The sequence below is a fragment of the Helianthus annuus genome, chromosome 4, assembly GCF_002127325.2.
Source record: "Helianthus annuus cultivar XRQ/B chromosome 4, HanXRQr2.0-SUNRISE, whole genome shotgun sequence".
NCBI lineage: Eukaryota > Viridiplantae > Streptophyta > Magnoliopsida > Asterales > Asteraceae > Helianthus > Helianthus annuus.
In genome coordinates, this window is record NC_035436.2 from 121,129,532 (window position 1) to 121,154,971 (window position 25,440).

The following is a 25,440-nucleotide window of genomic DNA, read 5'->3' on the forward strand; positions in this document are numbered from 1 at the left end:
ATTTAGGATCCTACGTATAATGGTGGACGCACCATACATCCGTTCCTAAGGTTTCTAACGTTTTCACGTTAGCTAAGGTTTTGACATTTTCATGTCACTAAGTTTGGATAGTTGCCAGAAAGGGCCATACTCCAGTTTACATACGATCCTTTGGGCTTGTCCCCAGTTATCCTATGGGCTTGTCCCCAGTAATCCTCTGGGATCATCCCCAGTTATCCTATGGGCTTGTCCCCAGTGATCCTCTGGGATCATTCTCAGTTATCCTTTGGGCACGTCCCCAGTTACTAATTTATCTTTTACATTGGCTTAGTCCCAAGTTATATCTCACTTTTCAGGTTCTGGAAGTCTAAACATATAAGGGTCCTTAATCCTTATGAACTATCAAAGTCTTATCTATGATTATCTTGATTGAAGGTTAGGATCCTAACGTGGATCCTCAGGTATGATCCTTGACTATTTTTGATTATACTCTTTATCCTAACCAACCCTTATACTTTGACAACCGAACCTATGATCCTTGAACTAAAACACTTTGAGAATTTTCAATATGAGGATATTTGATCCAGGATCATATCCTAAGTTTATTAAACACTTTGTCAACTCTTGTTATTTTAACAAATATAGCAATTGAGAAATAAGAGGATTATTGAAGGATAACAACACAAGATAAGCCAGAAAAGTTAAGTTATATTATTAAACAAAAGGATCATTAACCCTTTCAAAAAGTTGTCAAAATTGCCAACCCACATTTCTACCAGCAAAACGTGGCCCGTCCACATGGGTTGGCAAAGGGTGTCCATTGTCTATGCGGTCTTAGCATTTTGCAGGAAATAAAGGCGGCAGGATCACAAAGGCTTCATCCCCCAAACAGAGGATCCCTCCACCTTTTGTAATCCTACCTATTGTTCAAAGGATCCAGGATCCTTAACCCTAAGAAACTATTGTTCAAAGATTACAGACCATAATTGTTTCAAACATCAACAACCTCAAAAAACCACTACCAATCCTAAAAAATTGGGCTCCGGCCTAGTCTCGAAATATCCATCATCGCCCAATCATGCAGCCTACACCTTCGCTGCTTCATCACCACCAGCATCTCCACCTTGATCCTTCTCAGCATCACCACCTTCCAGCATGGGGATCTCCTCAGCCTCATCCTCGTCCTCCAGGTCTGCCAGCCTTGCCTTCCAACCTTCAACATCCCACGAGCTTTTGCCATCTGAAGTTGTATCTTATACATAGCAATTGCCGCGGAGACCTTAGCATCTTGGGTGATCTCCTGCTTCTCGTTATCCATATCAATCAACCTCTGAGCAGCCTCAGCCTTCATGACCCGGAGTTCTTTCTCAAGATCTCCTATCTTGAGATCCTTAAGCACGCCCATTTGTTGAAGGTCAGCAATCTGGCTCTCTTGGTCCTCAACATGGCCAAGATAGGTCTCAATCTCGGCAAGTTTCTGCAACAGGAGAAGAAAAAGATAAGCATAAGATCATATGATCCTCAAGAAAAGCAGGATATGCTAGGCGGATAACCTACAGGGGCAGTGATCCTTACCTCATTCACATAGTCAAGGAATTGCTGACGGAGGAGGGGAAATCCTTGTAGATCTTCAGTAGTCTTCCTCTTCTTCCCCTTGCCCCGGATAGACGCTTTGGGAGCTGATGCTGAAGGACTGGCAGCAGGAGCCTTCTTCTTTGAAGACGTAACATTGGCAAGATCACTTAACCCAAATTTAGAAGCTGATTTGACAGACCTGGCAGACTTTCCGGCACCTACACAATCAAAAAACAAGATAAGTTGCTTTGTTAATCAAACAATCCTATATATAATTTATTTTCTGTAAGGATACTTACTTGACATAGTGGCAGATGCAGAGGATACTTCTTGAGAATCTTGGACGGTGACCTGGAAACTTCTGACTTCAGGATTAAGCTTTTTAAAAGCTAGAACTCTCTCTTTTGCAGCAGGGCTTAATTTCAGATGAGCAATGGATATAGCTGCACAAGAAATAAAAAGAGATATTAGTGATCCTCATCATATGGGACAAGGCTGACAATGATCCTTAAAGGATCCTCTATCCTACCATGAGTGGCCCATTCTTTGGGCAGATCCTTCCCATCCGGGATGGAATCCCTTCTAACAAAGAAAAAACGACGCTTCCAGTTAAGATCATTCTTGGTGACCTTGAAGACAGGGTGATCCTCCCCGGCTTTCCGTTTCAGCAGATACCGGTAAGAGCCAAAAGTGGTAAGATCGTAAAACTCGGCCAACTCCGTCATCCCCAGATCAATCCCTCTCTGCTCAATGATCCTTTCGAAGGTATACAGAACCCTCCAGATCATCGGCATAGCTTGGATATAAGAGATGCCGGTTAAAGAAAAGAAGGATTGGGTGAAGGATGGAAAAGGATATGAATACCCTATGGTGAATGGAGTAGCAGGAAAGGCCACCCAGGTATCCGAAACAGAATCACTCAGAGCGGTAGGTGTGAAGGACTTGAAAACCGCATTCGCCGGAAAACAATGACGAATTCTGTCTATGTGAACATCAGTAAAACAACACCTCTCCGTAGGAGAATCCTTGATAATCCCCTGGCTTTTTAAAGGACTATCCTTCTTAGAATCCTTGTGTGGAGAATTCCGGAGCAACATGTTTATGACAAGACGGAAACAGAGTAGAAGCAAAAAACAGAGCAAAGGGAAGGAAGAAGGGAAAGAGAGAAGAAGAGGATACCTGATCAAGTCTTCGGTTGTGATTATAAAGGGAAGATACCTCGAATTTAAATACCGAATGATCCTAACCCTATCTCCTATTTATAATGATGATTTGCAGGGATTGTCACATCTGTGACGTAATTATCACAACGGCTAGTCCATGTGTAACGGCTAGTTATCCGGAATCGCCCGTTAGAGATAAGATCAAAACAAAATATAACTCGTCTATTTACAATTAACTCCTTATATTTTGGGGGCAATTGTTAGGGCTGGATTTTTATTATAGGTGATCCTTACACATGATCCTAACCAGTGATCCTTGTTTCTTTGGCAGACAGTGATCCTCCGCAGAACTTCAAGATCAGGATCATGGGGAATTATGGTGATCCTCATACTAACGGCCACTTCCACTCAATACAATATTGTTTTGCAGGAACATCTAGCAGGATATGCTCTAGACATCATGATCCAGGAACGCGTCTTCACAAATATGGCAAGAGCTTAATCGAAGAAAGACGTTGCACAGGATATGGAAACTAGGCTTGATTTATGGGCAGCAATTTAGGCTAGATTGTCTTTATTTCTAAAGGGGTAATGAGCTGATAATTAGTCATTTTACCTAAAATAGGTCACCTACACACATATAAGTACCACCCTTCTTCATTCGGAAGAACACACACGACATACGACACAACACTCAAACACTTAGACATTCAGTGATCCTTGTACTCAGCTCATTATCATCCAAAGTTGTAATCATATTTTTGTTATATTGAAGTTGGTGATCGGTAGTTGCCATCACCCGAGGTTTTTTATGCCGGAGATCATTCGTTGATCAAGGGCTTTTTCCTCGTATAAATCATCGTGTCTTTGCATCTTTATTACAAAAGTGATCCTTTACTTTCATAATTAACCAAGCATCATACCCCGTTTTCATAAAGTTTGGTTACAATATCCTTGTGTGATTTTTGACCAAAACAATGGCCTAGAAAAAATGACAGACCGGCTGCAACCAAAGACAAATCAAAGTGGTGTGCATACCATGAGGATTTTGGGCATTTAACAGAGGAATGCATTGCATTGAGAAAGGAAATTGGATACTTATTGAGCAAGGGGCATTTAAAAGAATTGCCGGGTAGAAAAAAGTCAAGGACTCAGGATCCTGAAAGGATCCCTGAGAAAGCTCCAGCCCCTCCGGCAGATGCACAAGTGATAAACTTTATTTCTGGAGGATCAGACATCTGTGGTACATCTTTCTCAGCAGCTAAAAGGCATGCAAAGGAAGCTAAAATGGATAATGGAGAAAGACCTGTTCGAACATCAAGTGTCTCTGAAGGAAAAGTCATAACCTTTGATGAGGATGATCGTGTTGACATCCAGGATCCTCATCACGATGGTTTAGTTATTACTCTTTTTATTTCTAACCATTTTGTCCGCAGGATCCTTATTGACGGAGGAAGCTCAGTGAACATTATCCAACTGGATGTTCTAAAGAAAATGGGTATCCCTGAATCAGATATCATACCAAGATCCTCCGTGCTTGTGGGATTTAGTGGCGAAACCAAGAACACCCTGGGGGACATTAAACTCCCAATTTATGTTGAAGGATTACATAATTATCAAAAATTTTGTGTTACTGACTATTTATCTTGTTGTAATGTTATCCTTGGCAGGCCCTGGATACACGATATGAAGGCAGTCCCATCTACCTACCATCAATGTGTGAAACTCCCAAGTCCTTGGGGAATAGTCAAAATTGATAGTAATCAGCAGGAGGCTAAGGATTGCCACACCTCATCAATGAAACCAGCCTCGAAATCAAGGGAGCAATAGCAATCAAAGTATCCTCCAAGGGATGTCTCGGAGGCAAGAGAGCAGGATGTGGTAGAAATCCTCATGGATCCTGATGATCCTGAATCCAAAATCTATATCGGATCACGGATCCTTGGTAAAATGAAAGAAGATCTAGTATCCTTCCTCAAAAGAAGAAAAACTACCTTTGCATGGAAGCATGAGGATATGACAGGTATATCTAAGGATATTATCACTCATAAACTTGGCATTGACAGGTCATTCAAACCGATCCATCAAAAAAGGAGGAAGTTTGCACCAGAAAGAAATGCCATTATCCAGGAAGAGGTAGAGAAATTGCTCCAGGCAGGTATGATTAGAGAGGTCAAGTATCCAAGATGGTTGGCCAATGTGGTTGTTGTTCAAAAGAAAAATGGAAAGTGGAGGTTATGTGTCGATTTTACTGATTTAAATAAGGCATGTCCCAAGGATCCTTTCCGTTACCCCACATTGACTCCATGGTGGATGCAACGGCGGGTCATGAACTGTTAACTTTTATGGATGCTTCCTCTGGATTCCAGCAAATTCAGATGGAACCATCTGATCAAGAGGATACGGCTTTTATGACTCCAACCGGTATATATTGTTATATTCCTATGCCATTTGGATTAAGTAATGCAGGTGCAACATATCAAAGGCTGGTGAATATGATGTTCAAGGATCAGATTGGACAAACTATGGAGGTTTACATAGATGATATGGTGGTAAAGTCCATAAAAGCTGAGGATCACCTAAGAGACTTGGAGGAAGCATTTGATATCCTTGACAGATATAACATGAAACTTAATCCTTCAAAATGTCACTTCGGTGTTAAAGCAGGTAAATTCTTAGGATATATGGTGACCAAGAGAGGCATTGAAGCTAGCCTGGAACAAATCAAAGCCTTGGTGAACATCAAATCTCCTGCCAATGCTAAGGATGTGCAAAGGCTAACAGGCAGGATAGCAGCTTTGAACAGATTTATATCCAAATCCTCGGAGAAGTGCAAAGAATTCTATGATATCCTAAGGAAGAACAAGAAATTCGAGTGGACTGAGAAGCATGAAAGTGCTTTACGAGCTCTCAAAGAATACCTATCCTCAGCCCCAGCCTTAATGAAACCAGAAAAGGGAGATGTGTTATCCTTATATCTTGCAGTATCCTCAAAAGCAGTCAGTGCAATCCTTGTTAAGGATCATGAAGGTACACAACATCCTGTCTATTATGTAAGTAAGAGTTTACTTGATGCTGAATCCAGGTATTCACACCTTGAAAAGCTTATTCTTGCATTAATTATGGCATCTACTAAGTTGAGACATTATTTTGAAACCCATGTTATTGTTGTTAAAACTAATTTTCCAATTAAGAATGTCCTCAGGAAACCTGAGATGTCTGGAAGGATGGCTAAGTGGGCAGTGGAGCTTAGTGCCTATGATATAAGATATGAGCCTAGGACAGCCATCAAATCCCAAGCATTGGCCGACTTTGTGGCTGATTTCAGTAGTGATTTACAAAAGGAAGCCGAATTAGAAGTCCAGTAGCTGGAGGAGACCAAGGATCATTGGATACTCTACACTGATGGATCCTCAAATGTCAAAGGCACAGGGCTTGGTATACTACTAAAATCGCCACAGGGGGACATTATACCCCATTCCATAGCTTGTGAGTTCCAAACCACTAACAATGAGGCTGAATATGAAGCCTTGATTGCTGGTTTACAAATCGCTAAGCATATGGGGATCAGGTACCTTGAGAGATAGTCAAAGAATTGGCACTCTCTTTTGTTTCCTTTAGTTTGACACAGGTACCAAGGGAAGAAAATACAGAAGCTGATGCATTGGCTAATTTAGGATCATCCTTGAAGATCCCGGAGGATATAAGCATCCCCATTATCCATATCTTGGCTCCTGCTATCGAGGATCATGTGGCTATGGAAATAGGGGAGGATTCTACAATTATCCCTAGTGAGGATACTCAATCTTATCCAGGATCAGGATCATGGATCTCACCAATCATGAGATACCTACAACACGGAGAGATTCCTATGGGAGAAAATCCTAGGGCTTTCAAAATTAAGGTATCTCAATTCACAATCTTAAATAATATGTTGTATAAGCGATCTCTTGCAGGACCATATTTAAGATGCATTGAGGATCCTGAAGTTCAAGAAGTTTTAAAAGACTTTCATGAAGGAGATTGTGGAAACCACACTGGGGGCAGGGCATTGTTCTCAAGGATCTTAAGGACAGGATACTACTGGCCAACTATGAAAAGGGATGTTGTAGAGTATGCTAAGAAGTGTGATCCTTGTCAAAGACACAGCAATATCCTTCATCAGCCGGCTGAATTTCTACATCCTATATCCTCCTCTTGGCCATTTATGAGATGGGGGATGGATATAGTTGGTAAGCTCCCTAAGGCACCTGGTGGGAAAGTGTTCATGCTTGCTATGACTGATTACTTCTCCAAGTGGATAGAGGCTGAAGCTTTTGCCCCAGTCAGAGAAAAGGAAGTTATATCCTTCATTAAAAGAAATATTATAACTAGATTTGGCATTCCTTCTGGAATTATATGTGATAATGGTTCCCAATTTATTAGGGGGCAGAACCACTAACTTTTGTGACAGCTGGGGGATTAAGATGATAACATCAACACCAGTCCACCCACAAGCTAATGGTCAAGTAGAATCATCCAACAAGATCATCATCAACAATTTGAAGAAGAAACTTGGATCCAAGAAAGGGAAATGGGCAGAAGAACTACCCTATGTGCTCTGGGCTGATAGGACAACCCCCAAGAATGCTACAGGCTAGACTCCATTCTCTTTGGTATTTGGGGCAGAGTCAGTGATCCCAACAGAAATGGTGGTTCCAACTGCTAGAACAAGTACCCGTGATCCTGAGGAAAATGATGAGAACTTGGCTCAAGGCCTGGATACTATTGAAGAAATCAGGGATCTAGCAAGGATAAGGATGGCCAGTTATCAACAAAGAATGGCTGGTGCTTATAACAAAAATGTCAGGATCAGGAAGTTTCAAGTTGGGGATATGGTATTGAGGAAAGCATTCAAGAATACCACCAATCCTGCTGATGGAAAGTTGGCACCAAAGTGGGAAGGCCCTTATTTGATTGAAGCTGAAGCAGGAAAGGGGGCATATAGATTGCTGACCATGGAAGGTGATTTGTTACCAAGAGCTTGGAATGCTGTCCATTTGAAGAAATATTTCATGTGAGCAGGATCCTCCTGGCGCCTATGATCCTTACATTAGGGGTATCCTTGAAGGATCCTTAAAGCCTCATTGATCCTTACTCTGGTAATGTCCAAATCCTGAACTATTTCACTTTACTTATTTTCTCATACAAGGATAAGGATCATGTGTCCTTCATCCTTCTCTCACAAGACTTTGAGTTTTGAAAGTTCAGGTATCCTTAGCATAATGTTGATTATCTACAGAAGCAATCCAGATCCTTGGGTTTAACCCCAGTTATTTGGGCTTGACCCCAGTTTCGCCGGTAGCGCATGATGATCCTGGTATAGTTCAAGGCATCGGGACCCGTACTCGCTTTAGGGGCTGATAATTCCATTGTACTGGCTGTACCTAGGATCCTACGTATAATGGTAGACGTACCATACATCCGTTCCTAAGGTTTCTAACGTTTTCACGTTAGCTAAGGTTTTGGCATTTTCATGTCACTAAGTTTGGATAGTCGCCAGTTAGGGCCATACTCCAGTTTACATACGATCCTTGGGCTTGTCCCCAGTTATCCTTGGGCTTGTCCCCAGTTATCCTTGGGCTTGTCCCCAGTTATCCTTGGGCTTGTCCCTAGTTGCTAACTCTTATTTTATATTGGCTTAGTCCCAAGTTATGCTCTATTTCAGGTCCTTGAAGTTAAACAACTAAGGATCCTTGATCCTTATTTCTCTATAAGGTTTATCTTATAGTTATCCTGATTATGGTTAGGATCCTAACTTGGATCCTCAGGTATGATCCTTAACTATTTTTATCTTATTCATTGTTTATTTGAATAACCCTTACACTTTGACAACTGAACTCATGATCCTTAAAACATGTATTACTTTTTGGGATTTTTCAACTATAGGATATTTGATCAAGGATCATATCCTAAATGTTTTCAATCTGACTTATTTAAAACTACTATCTCCAGAACATCAAGAATGATGCTGCCAAGATGCTGATCAACTTTGATTATGAGAAGCACGAGATCACCCAGAAGGTCTCCGCCGCCATAGCAATGTACAAGATCCAGCTGCAAATGGCCATGGAAGCTCAGGATCCTGCTTTTGACAAGAGCACCTGGGATGTGGAGGGCTGGAAGGCAAGGCTGGCTGAACTGGAGGACGATGAAGAGGCTGAGGAGATCCTGACACTTGAGGCTGGAGGCAGTGGCAAGGATCAGGGTGGTGAGGCAAGCGAAGCTGGTGGTGAAGATGTAGCGAAGGTCTAAGCTGCAGGATTGGGCGATGAAGGAAACTTCTAGACATAGCCGGAGCCCAATTTTTTTGTTTAGTGGTTGTTTGTTGAACAATTTAATGGTCTGTACTCTTGAACAATAGCTTTTAGGTTTAAGGATCAAGGATCCTTTAGACAATAGGCAGGATTGCAAATGGTGGAGGGATCCTCTGTTTGGGGGATGAAACCATTGTGATCCTGCCGCCTTTATGTTCCTGCACAACTTCAAACCTATTATCATGGACACCCTTTACCTACCCCAGCGGAGGGGCCACGTTTTGCTGGTAGATGCTTGGGGTAGGTAATTTTGACAACCTTTGAAGGGTTAGTCTTTTTTTGTTAATAAATAAAATCTTAACCTTTTGTCGCTTATCCTGTGTTGTTATCCTTTTGGTTCCTTTGATTCTCAATTGTTTTGGTATACACTTGAAGATCAGCTATTTTGAGGTCCTTCAGCACAGCAACCTGTTGAAGATCAGCAATCTTGCTATCCTGATCCTCAACGTGGCCAACATATGTTTCGATCTCAGCAAATTTCTGCAAGGGAGACAAAGGATAATGTCAGGACCAAATGATCCTCATACAAGCAGGGACAGTGATCCTTACCTCATTGAAGTAGTCCATGAATTGTTGGCGGATCAAGGGGAGGCCTTGCAGATCCTCAGCTTCGGAGGCCTTTCTCTTCTTGCCTCCCTTCCCTCTGAGGGGTGCCTTGGGGATTGAAGCAGTGGGGCTAGCAGGAGTCTTCTTTCTCGAGGATTTGACATTGGTGAGATCGGTGATGCTGAACTTCGAGGCAGACTTGGTGGATTTTCCAGCACCTACACAACTAAAACAAGATAAGTATCTTAATTTTACTTAAATTTTATTATTTAATTGAACCTTTAGACAAGGATACTTACTTGACATCGTGACAGAACCAGAGGATACTTCCTGAGAATCTTGGGTGGTAGTCTTGAAAGTTCTTGTTTCAGGATCAAGTCTCTTGAAAGCCAAGAGTCTCTCTTTAGCAGCTGGAGTTAATCTGAGGTGTGAAACGGAGATAGCTGCACAACAAAAAAGCAAAAGAATGTCAGTGATCCTTATTCTGAAGGATAAGTTCTATGGTGATCCTCCTCAGGATCCTTCATCCTACCATGGGTAGCCCACTTCTTGGGTAGATCCTTCCCATCAGGGATAGAATCTCTTCTCACAAAAAAGAAGCGCCGCTTCCAGTTGGTATCATTCTTGGTGGCTTTGAAGATTGGATGCTCCTCCCCAGGCCTTCGTTTGAACAGATAGCGATGGGAACCGAAGGTGGTAAGATCATACAGTTCTCCTAACTCAGCCATGCCTAAATCTATCCCCTCCTGCTCGATGATCCTTTCAAGGGTATACAAAACCCTCCAGATCATCGGCATGGCTTGGATGTAAGATATGCCGGTCAGGGAAAAGAAGGATTGGGTGAAAGCTGGAAAGGGATATGTGTAGCCTATGGCAAAGGGGGTCACAGGGAAGGCAACCCATGAATCAGAAGTGTGATCGCTCAGGGCAGTAGGATCATAGGGTTTGAACACGGTGTTTGCGGGAAAACAATACCGGACCCTGTCAATTTGAGGATCGGTGAAAATGCAGCGTTCTTTAGCGGAATCTGTGATGATCCCTTGACTCTTGAAGGGGCTTACTTTCTGGTGATCCTTAGCAGGGGAGTTCCGGAGCAACATTTTGAACGAAGTAATTGAAAAAAGAAGGAAAACAGAGCAAGTAAAGAGAGAAGATGAAGAGGAGAATACCTGTTTGATCTTCTGAATGCGGTTATAAAGGGAGTAGCTCTGGATTTTAAATGCAAACGATCATATCTATATCTCCTATTTATAATGATGATTTTGTAGGGGTGTCACTTCTGTGACGTCATAATGCAACGGATAGTTCGATGATAACGGCTATAAATCCGTTGAGTTTGTTGCAGATAAGATCAAGAAAACATAACTCGTTAATTTTACATTTTACTCCTTATATTTTGGGGGCAATTGTTAGGGGAGGATTTTCTAACAATTAGTGATCCTTATTTGCTATCCTAATAATGATCCTTACTTCTATGACAGATAGTGATCCTCAGAAGAGCTTCAGGATCAGGATCATGGATCACCCTAAGGATCCTCATACTAACGATTGGCAGTTTGTGTTTACTATTGTTTTGCAGGAGTATTGAGCTTGACTTGGTCTTGGCAACGTTACTATGGAATATTCCACGGGTATTTCGCACACATTTGAATAGAAATGGACGTTGTGGAGAACGTGGGAGCATGGCACAAAAGTCGGACAATTAGTTAGCTTAGTGAGCTTTCATTTTTAAAGGGGTGACGAGCTAAATTTAAAACACTTAGCGATTTTCAGTTACACACACTCTCGTGCAATTGCAGTCTCAAAGCTTTCATTAAACACTTAACAATTCTCACACTTTCACACGAATAACCATAGTGATCCTTGTACTTAGCTCGTCATTATCCGAAGTTGTAAACTTTTATTGATTTATTTGAGCTTGGTGATCGGTAGTTTCCATCACCCGAGGTTTTTTATGCCGGAGATCTTCTAAAGATCAAGGGCTTTTTCCTCATATAAATCCTTGTGTTGTTTGTGCAATTTGCATTGAAGTGATCCTTACTATTGTTCTTCATTTCAAGCATCATACCCCGTAACTAAGAGTTTGGTTGCATTATCCTTATTAGATTTTTGACCAAAACACTTCTTGTGAATCCTTTGTATTTGCTTGGAATGATCTGATTGCAGGGTCAAGGTTCCAGAAAGCAGCAAACCTTTCTTCCGTAGCAGGTGACTGAATGATGTGAGAAACTGAGATAGCTGCATAGAAAACAGAAAAGGATCAATTATCCTCAATAAAGACGGAGTTATCCTATGATCCTTCTATAAGGATCCTATATCCTACCATGGGTGGTCCACTTTATGGGGAGATCTTTCCCATTAGGGATAGAGTCCCCCCTAACAAAGAAGAATCGCTTCTTCTAGTTAGTATCATTCTTTGTGGTCTTGAGGATTGGGTGAGGAGCACCGGGTTTATGTTTGAACATGTAGCGATGTGATCCATGGCTTACAAGGTTATACAGTTCAGCCAACTCTGATATCCCTATCTCTATGCCTTCCTGTTCTATTATGTTCTCTAGAGTGTATAAAACCCTCCACATCATTGGCATGGCCTGGATATAGCACATGCCGGTGAGAGAGAAGAAAGATTGGGTGAAGGCAGGAAAAGGATAGGAGAATCCTATCAGGAATGGGGTGGCCGGAAAAGCAGCCCAGGTGTTCGAAACAAAGTCACTTTTGGCAGTAGGTGTTTTGGTCAAAAATCACACAAGGATAATGTAACCAAACTTTATGTAAACGGGGTATGATGCTTGGTTAATTATAAAAGTAAAGGATCACTTTTGTGAGAAATATGCAAAGACACAATGATTTATACGAGGAAAAAGCCCTTGATCAATGTATGATCTCCGGCATAAAAAACCTCGGGTGATGGCAACTACCGATCACCAACTTCAATATAAGAAAAATATAGTTACAACTTCGGATGATAATGAGCTGAGTACAAGGATCACTATAGTTTCGAGTGTCTAAGCGTGTGAGAATTGCGTTGTGTGTTGTCGTGTGTTCTTCCAAATGAGGAAGAGTGGTATTTATACAAGTGTAGGTGACCTATTTTAGGTAAAAAGACTAATAATCAGCTCATTACCCCTTTAGAAATAAAAGACAATCTAGCCTAAATTGCCGCCCATAAATCAAGCTAAGTTTCCATATCCTTTGCAACGTCTATCTTCGATTAAGCTCATGCTATAATTGTGAAGACGCGTCCCTTGATTATGATGCTAAGAGCGTATCCTGCTAGATGTTCCTGCAAAATAACATTGTTTTAAACGAAGGTAACTGTTAGCATGAGGATCCTTTGATGGTCCATGATCCTGATCCTGAAGTCCTGATGAGGATCACTGTCTGCCAAAGAAACAAGGATCACTGGTTAGGATCACGTATAAGGATCACGTATAATAAAAATCCAGCCCTAACAATTGCCCCCAAAATATAAGGAGTTTATTGTAAATTAATGAGTTATATTTTGCTCTGATCTTATCTTCAACGGACTACTCGGATAACTAGCCGTTATCAGCGAACTAGCCGTTGTGATCATTACGTCATAGATGTGACAATCCCTGCAAATCATGATTATAAATAGGAGATAGGGTTGGGATCATTCTGCATTTAAATTCAGGATATACTCCCTTTATAACCTCCACCGAAGATTGACCAGGTATTCTCTTCTTTTCTCTTTCCTTTCTTCCTTCTCTTGCTCTGTTTTTTCTGCTTTTACTCTGTTTCTGTTCCACCACGAGTATGTTGCTTCGAAATTCTCCACATAAGGATTCCAAGAAGAGCAGTCCCCTAAAAAGCCAAGGGATCATCAAGGACTCTCCTACGGAGAGATGTTGCTTTACTGATGCTCATGTAGACAGGATTCGTCATTGCTTTCCGGCGAATGCTGTTTTCAAATCCTTCACACCTACTGCTTTGAGCGACTTTGTTTCAGACGTCTGGGTGGCCTTTCCTGCTACTCCGTTCACCATAGGGTATTCGTATCCTTTTCCAGCCTTCGCCCAATCCTTCTTTTCTTTAACCGGCATATCTTATATCCAAGCTATACCGATGATCTGGAGGGTCCTGTATACCTTCGAGAGGATCATCGAGCAGAAGGGAATTGATTTGGGGATGGCAGAGTTGGCCGCACTTTATGATCTTACCACGTTCGGTTCTTGCCGATATCTGCTAAAATGGAAAGCTGGGGAGGATCACCCTGTCTTCAAGGTTACTAAGAATGACACAAACTGGAAGCGTCGCTTTTTCTTTGTTAGAAGGGATACCATCCCAGATGGGAAGGATCTGCCCAAGGAATGGGCCACTCATGGTAGGGTAGAGGATCCTGGAAGGATCACTATCAGACTTGTCTCATACGATGAGGATCACTAACGTCTTTTTTATTTTTTGTGCAGCTATATCCATTGCTTATCTTAAGTTAACCCCTGCTGCAAGAGAAAGAGTCTTAGCTTTTAAAAAGCTTAATCCTGAGGTCAGAAGTTTCCAAGTCACCGTCCAAGATTCACAGGAAGTATCCTCCGCATCTGCCACTATGTCAAGTAAGTATCCTTGTAAAAAGTAAGTTATATGTGAGATTGTTTGATTAATAAGGGAACTTATCTTGTTTCTGATTGTGTAGGCGCTGGAAAGTCTGCCAAATCTGCCAAGTCTGCTTCCAAGTTTGGGATAAGTGATCTTGCCAACGTCAAGTCTTCGAGGAGGAAGACTTCTGCTGCCAGTCCCTCTACTTCAGCCCTTAAAGCACCCATTCGGGGTAAGGGAAAAAAGAGAAAGACTTCTGAAGATCTCCAGGGATTTCCTCTGCTTCGCCAACAGTTTCTCGACTATGTTAATGAGGTAAGGATCACTGCCCCTGTTGGTTATCCTTCTTAAGTATCCTGCTTGAATATCCTGCTTCCTTTTGGATCGCCTGATCCTGAATCTTCCTTATACCTCTTCTGCAGAAACTTGCTGAGATCGAGACCAATCTTGGCCATGTCGAGGATCAAGAAAGCCAAATTGCCGATCTTCAACAAATGGGCGTATTGAAGGATCTCAAGATAGCAGATCTTGAGAAGGAACTCCGGGCTACGAAGGATGAGGCTGCTCAAAGATTGATTGATATGGATAGCGAGAAGCAGGAGATCATCCAGGATGCCAAGGTCTCTGCGGCAATTGCCATGTACAAGATACAACTTCAGATGGCTGCGGAGGCTCAGGATCCTTCCTTCGACAAGAGCACATGGGATGTTGAAGATTGGAAGGCAAGGCTGGCGGAACTGGAAGACGAGGATGAAGCTGAGGATATCCCAATGCTGGAGGGTGGCGATGCTGACAAGGATCAGGGCGGAGAAGCTGGTGGTGATGGAGCAGCAAAGGTGTAAGCTGCATGATTGGGCGATGATGGATATTTGTGACTAGGCCGGAGCCCAATTTTTTTTTTAGTATGGTAGTGGTTTGTGGTAGTGGTATTTGGAACAATTATGGTCTGTAATTTGAACAATAGCTCTTAGGGTTAAGGATCCTGGATCCTTTGGACAATAGGTAGGATTGCAAAAGGTGGAGGGATCCTCTGTTTGGGGGATGAAGCCTTTGTGATCCTGCCGCCTTTAATTTCCTGTACCTGCTAAGACCGCAAAGACAATGGACACCCTTTGCCAACCCATGTGGACGGGCCACGTTTTGCTGGTAGAAATGTGGGTTGGTAATTTTGACAACTTTTGAAGGGTTAATCCTTTCGTTAATAATAAAATCTTAAACTTTTGTCGCTTATCTTGTGTTATTATCCTTTTTATTTTCAATTGTTTTGGGCACATGTTTGTTTGAGTAAGAAAAGTTGAGCAAATTATGTTTAGGAAGTTTAGGATATGATCCTGGATCAAATATCCTATAATCGAAAATTTTCAAGGTAGTTTATTTTAAGGATCATAGGTTCAGTTGTCAAGGTCTAAAGGGTATCCAAATGAATAATGAAATTGAAAATAGTTAAGGATCATACCTGAGGATCCAAGTTAGGATCCTAACCTTTAATCGGGATAACCATAAGTAAAACTTTAATGGATAATAAGGATTAAGGATCCTTAAATGTTTAACTTCGAGAACCTGAAAAATGGAATATAACTTGGGACTAAGCCAATATAAAAGATAAGTTAGTAACTGGGGACAAGCCCATAGGATCACTGAGGATGATCCCAAAGGATCACTAGGGACAAGCCCAAAGGATAACTGGGGACAAGCCCAAAGGATCGTATGTAAACTGGAGTATGGCCCTTACTGGCGACTATCCAAACTTAGTGACATGAAAATGTCAAAACCTTAGCTAACGTGAAAACGTTAGAAACCTTATGAACGGATGTATGGTACGTCTACCATTATACGTAGGATCCTGGGTATAGCCAGTACGATGAGGTTGTCAGCCCCGGAAGTGGGTACTGGTCCCAAAGATGTGAACTATATCAGGATCATCGTGCGCTGCTGGCGGAAACTGGGGATAATCCCAAGGATAACTGGGGACAAGCCCAAGGATCTGCGTTGCTTTTGAAGATCTTTGACGATTTGCTGTAGATACCTGAACTATCATAACTCAAATGGTTCGTGAGAAGAGGATGAAGGATACAGGATCCTTATCCTTTGGTAAAAAGTAAGGAAGTGTAAATGTTTTAAGATAATGACATTACCAGATTAAGGATCACTGACATCACCGGGATCCTTTGAGGATACTTCAATATAAGGATCACATGCTTTGAAGGATCACGTTCACAGAAAGTATCTCTTTAAGTGAACAGCATTCCAGGCTCTTGGTAACAAGTTTCCTTCCATGGTTAGCAATCTGTATGCCCCCTTTCCTGCTTCAGCTTCAATTAAGTAAGGGCCTTCCCACTTTGGTGCTAACTTCCCGTCAGCAGGATTAATAGTGTTTTGGAATGCTTTTCTCAACACCATATCTCCGACTTGAAACTTCCTTATCCTAACATTTTTGTTGTAAGCACCAGCCATTCTTTGTTGGTAGCTTGCCATCCTTATCCTAGCCAGATCCCTGATTTCTTCAATAGTATCCAAATCCTGAGCCAGGATTGTAGCATTTTCTTCAGGATCACGAGTACTTGTTCTAGCAGTTGGGATCACCATCTCTGTTGGGATCACTGCTTCTACCCCAAATACCAAAGAAAAAGGTGTTTGACCAGTGGCATTCTTGGGAGTTGTTCTATTAGCCCATAGCACATAAGGTAACTCCTCTGCCCATTTTCCCTTCTTGGATCCTAGTTTCTTCCTCAGATTGTTGATGATGATCTTGTTGGATGATTCTGCTTGGCCATTGGCCTGTGGATGAACTGGTGTTGATGTTATCATCTTGATTCCCCAACTGTCACAAAAGTTAGTAGTTCTGCTTCCAATGAATTGGGAACCATTATCACATACAATTTCAGAGGGAATGCCAAATCTAGTTATAATGTTTCTTTTGATAAAGGATATAACTTCTTTTTCTCTGACTTGAGCAAAAGCTTCAGCTTCTATCCACTTAGAGAAGTAGTCAGTCATGGCAAGCATAAATACTTTTCCACCAGGTGCTTTAGGGAGCTTGCCAACTATATCCATTCCCCATCTCATGAATGGCCAAGAGGATGGTATAGGGTGTAGCAATTCAGCTGGTTGATGAAGGATATTGCTGTGTCTTTGGCAAGGATCACATTTCCTAGCATATTCTACAGCATCCCTTTTCATGGTTGGCCAGTAGTATCCTGTTCTTAGGATCCTTGAGAATAATGCCCTGCCCCCAGTGTGGTTTCCACAATCTCCTTCATGGAAGTCTCTCAACACTTCTTCAATTTCAGGATCCTCAATACATCTTAAATATGGTCCTGCAAGGGATCGTTTATATAGCACATTATTTAAGATTGTAAATTGAGATACCTTAATCCTGAAAGCTCTAGGATTTTCTCCCATCGGAATCTCCCCGTGTTGCAAGTATTTCATGATTGGTGAGACCCATGATCCTGCATAAGATTGAGCTTCTTCACTAGGGATTACTGCAGTATCCTCTTCTATTTCCATGGCCACTTGATTTTCAATAGTAGGAGCCAGGATATGGATGATAGGGATACTTATGTCTTCTGGAATTTTTAAGGATGATCCTAAGTTGGCCAATGCATCAGCTTCCGTGTTATCCTCCCTTGGTACCTGTGTTAAGCTGAAAGAAACAAAAGAGAGTGCCAATTTTTTGACTATCTCTAAATATTTGGATAGTTTTTCACCTTTAACAGCATAGGATCCATTAAAGTGATTGGTGATCAATAATGAATCTACATATACTTTAAGATATTTCACCCCCATATCCTTAGCAATTTGCAAGCCAGCGATTAAGGCTTCGTATTCAGCCTCATTGTTAGTTGCTTGGAACTCACAGGCTATGGAGTGGGGTATTATGTCCCCATGTGGCGATTTTAGTAGTATCCCGAGCCCTGTGCCCTTGACATTTGAGGATCCATCGGTGTGTAGTATCCAAGGATCCTTGGTTTCATCCAGCTGCTGGACTTCCAATTCTGCTTCTTTTTGTAGATCACTACTGAAATCAGCCACAAAGTCAGCTAATGCTTGGGATTTAATGGCTGTTCTTGGCTCGTATCTTATATCATGGGCACTAAGCTTTACTGCCCACTTAGCCATTCTTCCTGACATCTCTGGTTTCCTGAGGACATTCTTAATTGGAAAGTTAGTTCTAACAACAATAGTATGGGTTTCAAAATAATGCCTTAACTTAGTTGATGCCATGATTAATGCAAGAATAAGCTTTTCGAGGTGTGAGTACCTGGATTCGGCATCAAGTAAACTCTTACTTACGTAGTAGATAGGATATTGTGTACCTTCATGATCCTTAACAAGGACAGCACTTACAGCGGTTGAGGATACCGCCAAATATAAGGATAACACATCTCCTTTTTCGGGCTTTGATAATGCTGGTGCTGAGGACATATATTCTTTAAGGGCTTGTAAAGCATTCTCATGTTTCTCAGTCCATTCAAACTTCTTGTTCTTCCTTAGGATATCGTAAAATTCTTTACATTTTTCTGAGGATTTTGATATGAACCTGTTCAGAGCTGCTATCCTGCCTGTTAGCCTTTGCACATCCTTAGCATTGGCAGGGGACTTGATGTTCACTAGTGCTTTAATTTGCTCCGGACTTGCTTCAATACCTCTCTGAGTTACCATATATCCTAGGAATTTACCTGCCTTAACACTAAAGTGGCACTTCGAAGGATTAAGCTTCATGTTATAATTATCAAGGATATCAAATGCTTCCTCCAAATCCCTTAGGTGATCCTCAGCTTTCTTTGATTTGACTACCATATCATCTATGTATACTTCCATAGTTTGTCCAATTTGATCTTTGAACATCATATTCACCAGCCTTTGATATGTTGCACATGCATTTCTTAATCCAAAAGGCATGGCAATATAACAATACAAACCTGTTGGGGTCATAAAGGCTGTATCCTCTTGGTCAGATGGTTCCATCTGAATTTGTTGGAATCCAGATGATGCATCCATAAAGGTCAACAGTTCATGCCCCGCTGTTGCATCCACCATGGAGTCAATGTGGGGTAATGGGAAAGGATCCTTGGGACATGCCTTATTCAGATCAGTGAAATCGACACATACCCTCCACTTTCCGTTTTTCTTTTGGACAACGACCACATTGGCTAACCATTTTGGATACTTTACCTCTCTGATCATACCTGCTCGAAGTAGTCTCTCTACTTCTTCTTGGATAATGGCATTCCTTTCTGGTGCAAACTTCCTCCTTTTTTGATGGATTGGTTTGATAGACCTGTCAATGCCAAGTTTGTGAGTAATAATATCCTTAGATATACCTGTCATATCTTCATGTTTCCAAGAAAAGGTAGATTTTCTTCTTTTGAGGAAGGATATTAAGTCTTCTTTCATCCTGCCAAGGATCCCTGATCCGATATAGATTTTTGATTCAGGATCACTAGGATCCAAGAGGATTTCGTCCACATCTTGTTCCCTTGCCTCCAATGTCACACCCCTTTCTGCGGCGGAAGCACGAGGTGTGATCATGAAAGGTTCTCATTGCATACGAAAGGTAAACATATTACATGCTCATGAAAATTAACTTCAAATACCATAACTTGAAATCATAAGTTAGCGTTTACAACGCGAGTTAACATAAAACATTGTCTTAAAAGGTTTACACTTTATTTAAAGACAAACACAAGCGACATCCACGAGCATAAGAGAGACCACGCGCACATCCATCCTAGTTACCTGAAATACATGTGAGTTTTGGAAAAACGTCAACATAATGTTGGTGTGAATTCATGCCGTTTTGTTTTGCACTTTTGTACACTTTGTATGAAAACATATTTTGTGAATAAATCGAGTTTTCATTAAATCCAGTTTCATGTGTACACCACGTACTCATGTATGATTCAAATTCTTCTAGAGTACCCCACGTACTCAAGTATAATCCATGCTTTTCTTGAGTACCCCATGTACTCAAGTATTCATCAAGTTTTAGAATGGTATGAGTTTTTATGTAAATTAAGTATTCCTGTATGTATCAGGATTGTTAATGGGTTGCAAAGCCATTAACATGTGACACGACATAGGAAGTCACCAAACCTTAGGCATTTAATTGGTATATTCTGAGACACAAAAGCACTACTCGATACTCGCCCTCATCGAGAGTGTGGCTGCCCGGCACCCGTTAGATCTAACCTTTTGTTCTGCGGTCTAGGTATATTGTTGATTGATGGTGCTTCTGTACCCTATTCGTGACACGATTCCTCGCATCATTTTTCATAGCGCATCCTTCTTGGTACTCGTTTCTCACCAAGCGCGCTTCTCATATTCTTATTTCACTACACACTTGGTACTCGTTCTCACCAAGTGCGCTTCTCATTTTCTTATTTCACAACACACTTGGTACTCGTTCTCACCAAGTGCGCTTCTTGTATTCTTATATCGCTACACACTTGGTACTCGTTCTCACCAAGTGTGCTTTTTATATATTCATACCATTTGTTAAACATAAAAAAAATGTTCTAACATGTATTTCACCCCCGAAGTTATAAAACTGAAAACAGTTAAGAGAAAAGGGGGAGCATGAACTCACAACTTTGCGTTCCTGTGCGTCGTAAACTTCACCGGGTTTGCTTATTTAACGTCGTAACCTATACGCGTTTTCTTAACGTTAGTCACTAGACTTGCGTCGCACAAGTTCAGTCACTCACTTTTGTATTCGTATTGTCGTGTTAAAAATATTTCATATTTTTAACTAAGTATCTTACTTATATTATTTTTCGCAAATTAATATAAGTATCTTGTGTTTTGCACTTTGCACCCGAATTATGTGTCTTGTATATTGTATGTGTATTTTCATGTTTATACTCCTCATGAGTATTTAGTGTATTTTTACGTCTTAATACGCTAGCACGTATAACACATACTATATACACTTAGCACAGAAGTTGGTGACAAAATAATATATATTTTTCTCTCAAAAATATACATACTTATATCCATTTTTATTCTTGAAGAAATCCTCATTTCTTATCACCAAAAATTAGGGAAACCTTGGTAATACTCGTAAATACATTTTTAGGGAATAAGTTTCTCAAAAACTTATATTTTTCTAAGTGTCAAAATTTATAAAAATTTAAAATTTATAAAAATTTTGGCAGAGTTTCCCCTAAAAATGGAGGTTTCCCATGTTTTCAAAACATGTGTTTATTTTCTTTTAAATCGTCAACAATCATCAACAACACTTATCAACAATAATCATCCACAAATATCACTAATTTCTCCATTTCATGAACTTGGTTATTTACTAGAATTGTGTAGTAACTTAGTAGCACATTTAGTAAGTCTTGTTATCTTTAAAAATAAGTTTAGTTTCTTAAAAACCTTATTTCCAAAGAATATAAAGTTTCACAACTTCTAGTCGGTTTTACGAAAATTATTTCTTTGTTAAAACTTTTGTTACACAAGTGTCCATACACTTGTTTGTTCACAAAAATCACTTTTGTTTGTGTAAGATCCGGTTTAGGACATGTGGTTTCTTTTGACGCTTGGTCTTTTGAAAATACCACTTGTAGATTCATAGATCGGCTAGTTTTAAACACTATTTTACAAGTAAAAATACTTTTACACAAGTTCATGTTTCTCGTGTGGTAGAGTTTCACCTTTTAACCCTTGTACCGTCCGAAACAAGCTTATGTCAAGATCTATGATCTTAACAAAGTCGGGTTAAACGGTGATCCGAGCTACCACAACGTAGATCGGGCCTAAATAACCACAAATTTTAATTACTACAACCTTTACACAATTTATGAGCTTTTAACCAACCATACTTGTATTTTTAGTAAACTTTAAAGCTTCATCTTGTAGGATTTCGAGTTTTAACCGTTTCTTATCATATTAACCACTTCAGATTAGTACAAGTATGAGTTTTAAGTGTTATACCTCTAGCTCAGGGCTAGGGAAGATTCTATGCGAAGAATGAGTGGATAAAAGCAAGATAACGAGGTCCTTCGCTTTCCGTTTGCTACAAGATAACGAGGTTCATCTTGTATGTGCTTGGAATATGGAGGATGGAACTCGAAAATGGTTGAAGAGATAGAGGGGGGTTCGGCCGTGAATGGTGGAGCAAGGGAGGAGTGTTGTGGTGTTGAGTGGTGAAATGGTGATGGTTATATATATAGTGTACTCAAGATCCTTCCATATCTTATGTAATCTTATAAAATCTAAATAATATCTAAGCAAGATCTTATGAAATCTAGTGAATCCAAGCAAGATCTTTGATGGATATTGTAGGATCTTGTGTACTTATAATATTCGAGAGAAATCTATGCAAGATCTTTCCATATGTTTTGAAATCTCATAAAATCTAACTAATATCAAAATGAATCAAAGTGAATCTAAGTAGATTGTGCAAGATCATGCGATATCTTGGCAAATATTTGGTGGGGGCCACCCCCATGTGACCGTCCACTATTAAGGGGGGGGGGTAATGGGTAAATTCCACTCTAATTTTATAACAAGTTAGCTTTCAAGTGCAACTTTTAGGGACTTGTTGTGTTATTATGCTATAAGAGGTGTTATGGTGTTCGGGGACCATAACTAGTTCAGAAACATTAAAACAATGCTTCTAGTACTATTTTTTTATGTTCCGGGTAATGTCCGGTTGTTCGGTTAGACACCGATTCGTTTAAGTGCTAAATTACACTTTCTAGTGTCTTTTATGTACCCTTTTTGTACCCTTTCGATTCCCAACACTTGGGGAAATATTCTGGATAATAAAACAACAATTTTTACATAATATTTGAGTGCCAAAATGCTGAATTATTGCTGAATTACATAAATTCTGCACTTAAAGTGCGTTTCGGGTGCTTTTAGTGCGTATTTTTGCTTTCGCAATATCTATAAATTAAACCCTTATATGTATTCTTGTCGTAGGACCTACACCTAGGCCTCCATTCTAATGTCTGACTGCTTTCTGCAGTTCTGTTGACACACCGTGTCTTACCGGTGAGTTTACTTAGTATTTTTGACGCAATGCTCTTGTTTATGCATAAAGCAGTATTCTGTAGTATACAATGTGCATGAATTCACTTGCTTAACATCAAATCAGTCAATGCTGATACTTAAGCACATAATTGCAGTCATTAAATAATGATTAAAGTGTACGGAAATTACCGGTTTTGTGCCAGTTGTCACAGTCTCCCCCCGTTAAAAGAATTTCGTCCCGAAATTCAGGATGAACTAACCCTCGCAGGAGTCTCTTCGAATAGGTGGGGATACTTTTCCCTGAACTGGTCTTCGCGTTCCCATGTATACTCGGGTCCGTGCTTAGAGCTCCAACGTACTTTGACAAGTTTCACACTGCTCCTCCTAGTCTTGTTGACTTTCCAGTCAGTAACCTCAACGGGTTGTTCTGTAAATCGGAGGGCTTCATCAATATGCACTTCATCCACCGGGATGATCACATTTTCTTGTGTTGGACTCTTCTTCAGGTTGGATACATGAAACGTATCATGTACTCCATTAAGTTCTTCCGGTAACTCCAACTTGTACGCCACGGTACCAATTCTTCTCAAGATTCTGAATGGCCCGATGTATCGTGGGTTCAGCTTTCCACGCTTTCCAAATCTGACTACGCCCTTCCAAGGTGAGACTTTTAACAACACTTTGTCTCCCACCTCGAATTCTACTGATTTTCTTTTCGGATCAGTGTAGCTCTTTTGTCGATCTCGAGCCGCCTTAATGCGCTCTCGGATCTGCGCGATCTTGTCGGTTGTCTCTTGAACAAGTTCAGGACCAACCATACGTTTATCTCCAGCATCTGCCCAACATAAGGGCGATCGGCATTTGCGGCCATACAGAGCTTCGAACGGCGTGGCCTTTATGCTTGTATGGTAACTGTTATTGTAGGAAAACTCAACTAATGGTAGGTGAGTATCCCAGCTGCCGCCTAGATCCATGACACATGCGCGAAGCATATCTTCTAACGTTTGTATAGTCCGTTCGCTTTGGCCGTCTGTTTGCGGATGGAATGTCGTGCTTAGATCTAACTGAGATCCAAAGGCTTCCTGAAATGATTGCCAGATTCTTGAGGCAAAGCGTCCATCTCTGTCTGAAATGATTGAGATAGGCACTCCATGACGTGCCACAATTTCTCTTAAGTATATTTCTGCAAGCTTTCCAGTGCTATCCTTCTCACGGATTGGTAGGAAATGCGCAGACTTCGTCAACCGATCAATTATTACCCATATCATGTCGTGCCCTCTCGGGGTCCTGGGTAATTTCGTTATGAAGTCCATCGAGATTTGTTCCCACTTCCACACGGGAATCTCTGGTTGTTGTAGTAGACCGGACGGTTTTTGATATTCGGCCTTAACCTTAGCACAGGTTAGGCATTTTCCAACATAGACAGCAACATCGCTTTTGAGTCTCGGCCACCAATAGTACTCTTTCAAGTTTTGATACATCTTGTCCGATCCTGGGTGGATCGAATATCTCGATTTGTGGGCTTCATTAAGGATGACTTCTCGTATGCCACCATAGAGTGGAACCCAAATACGCTTCTTGAAGTATAAGGCTCCCTCTTCATTTGGTGCCATGTACTTCAATGCACCTCGGAGGTATTCAGCTTTACGGTTCTCTCCTTTAAGAGCTTCTTGTTGTGCATCACGAATGCGTGCAGTGAGGTTCGTTCGAATGGTCATTTCTAACGCTCGAACTCTTAGGGTCTTAACCCTTTCTTTTCGACTTAATGCGTCTGCTACAACGTTTGCCTTTCCTGGGTGGTACTTAATCTCACAGTCGTAATCATTTAGCAGCTCGACCCATCGCCGCTGGCGCATATTCAATTCCTTCTGATCAAATATATGTTGCAGGCTTTTGTGATCTGTGAAGATTGTACATCGAGTACCATATAGATAGTGTCGCCAGATTTTCAAGGCGAATACCACCGCGCCCAGCTCCAGGTCATGAGTGGTATAGTTTCTTTCATGCACCTTCAGTTGCCTTGAAGCGTAAGCGATGACCTTTTGGCGTTGCATGAGCACGCATCCCAGTCCTTGTCGCGAGGCGTCGCAGTATACCACGAAGTCTTCCGTGCCTTCGGGCAGTGACAATATTGGTGCATCGCATAGCTTGTTTTTGAGTAGCTGAAAAGCTTCCTCTTGTTTAACACCCCAGTCATACTTCTTGTCTTTCTGAGTAAGGGCAGTTAGCGGCTGAGCTATTTTGGAGAAATTCTCGATGAATCTCCTATAGTAGCCCGC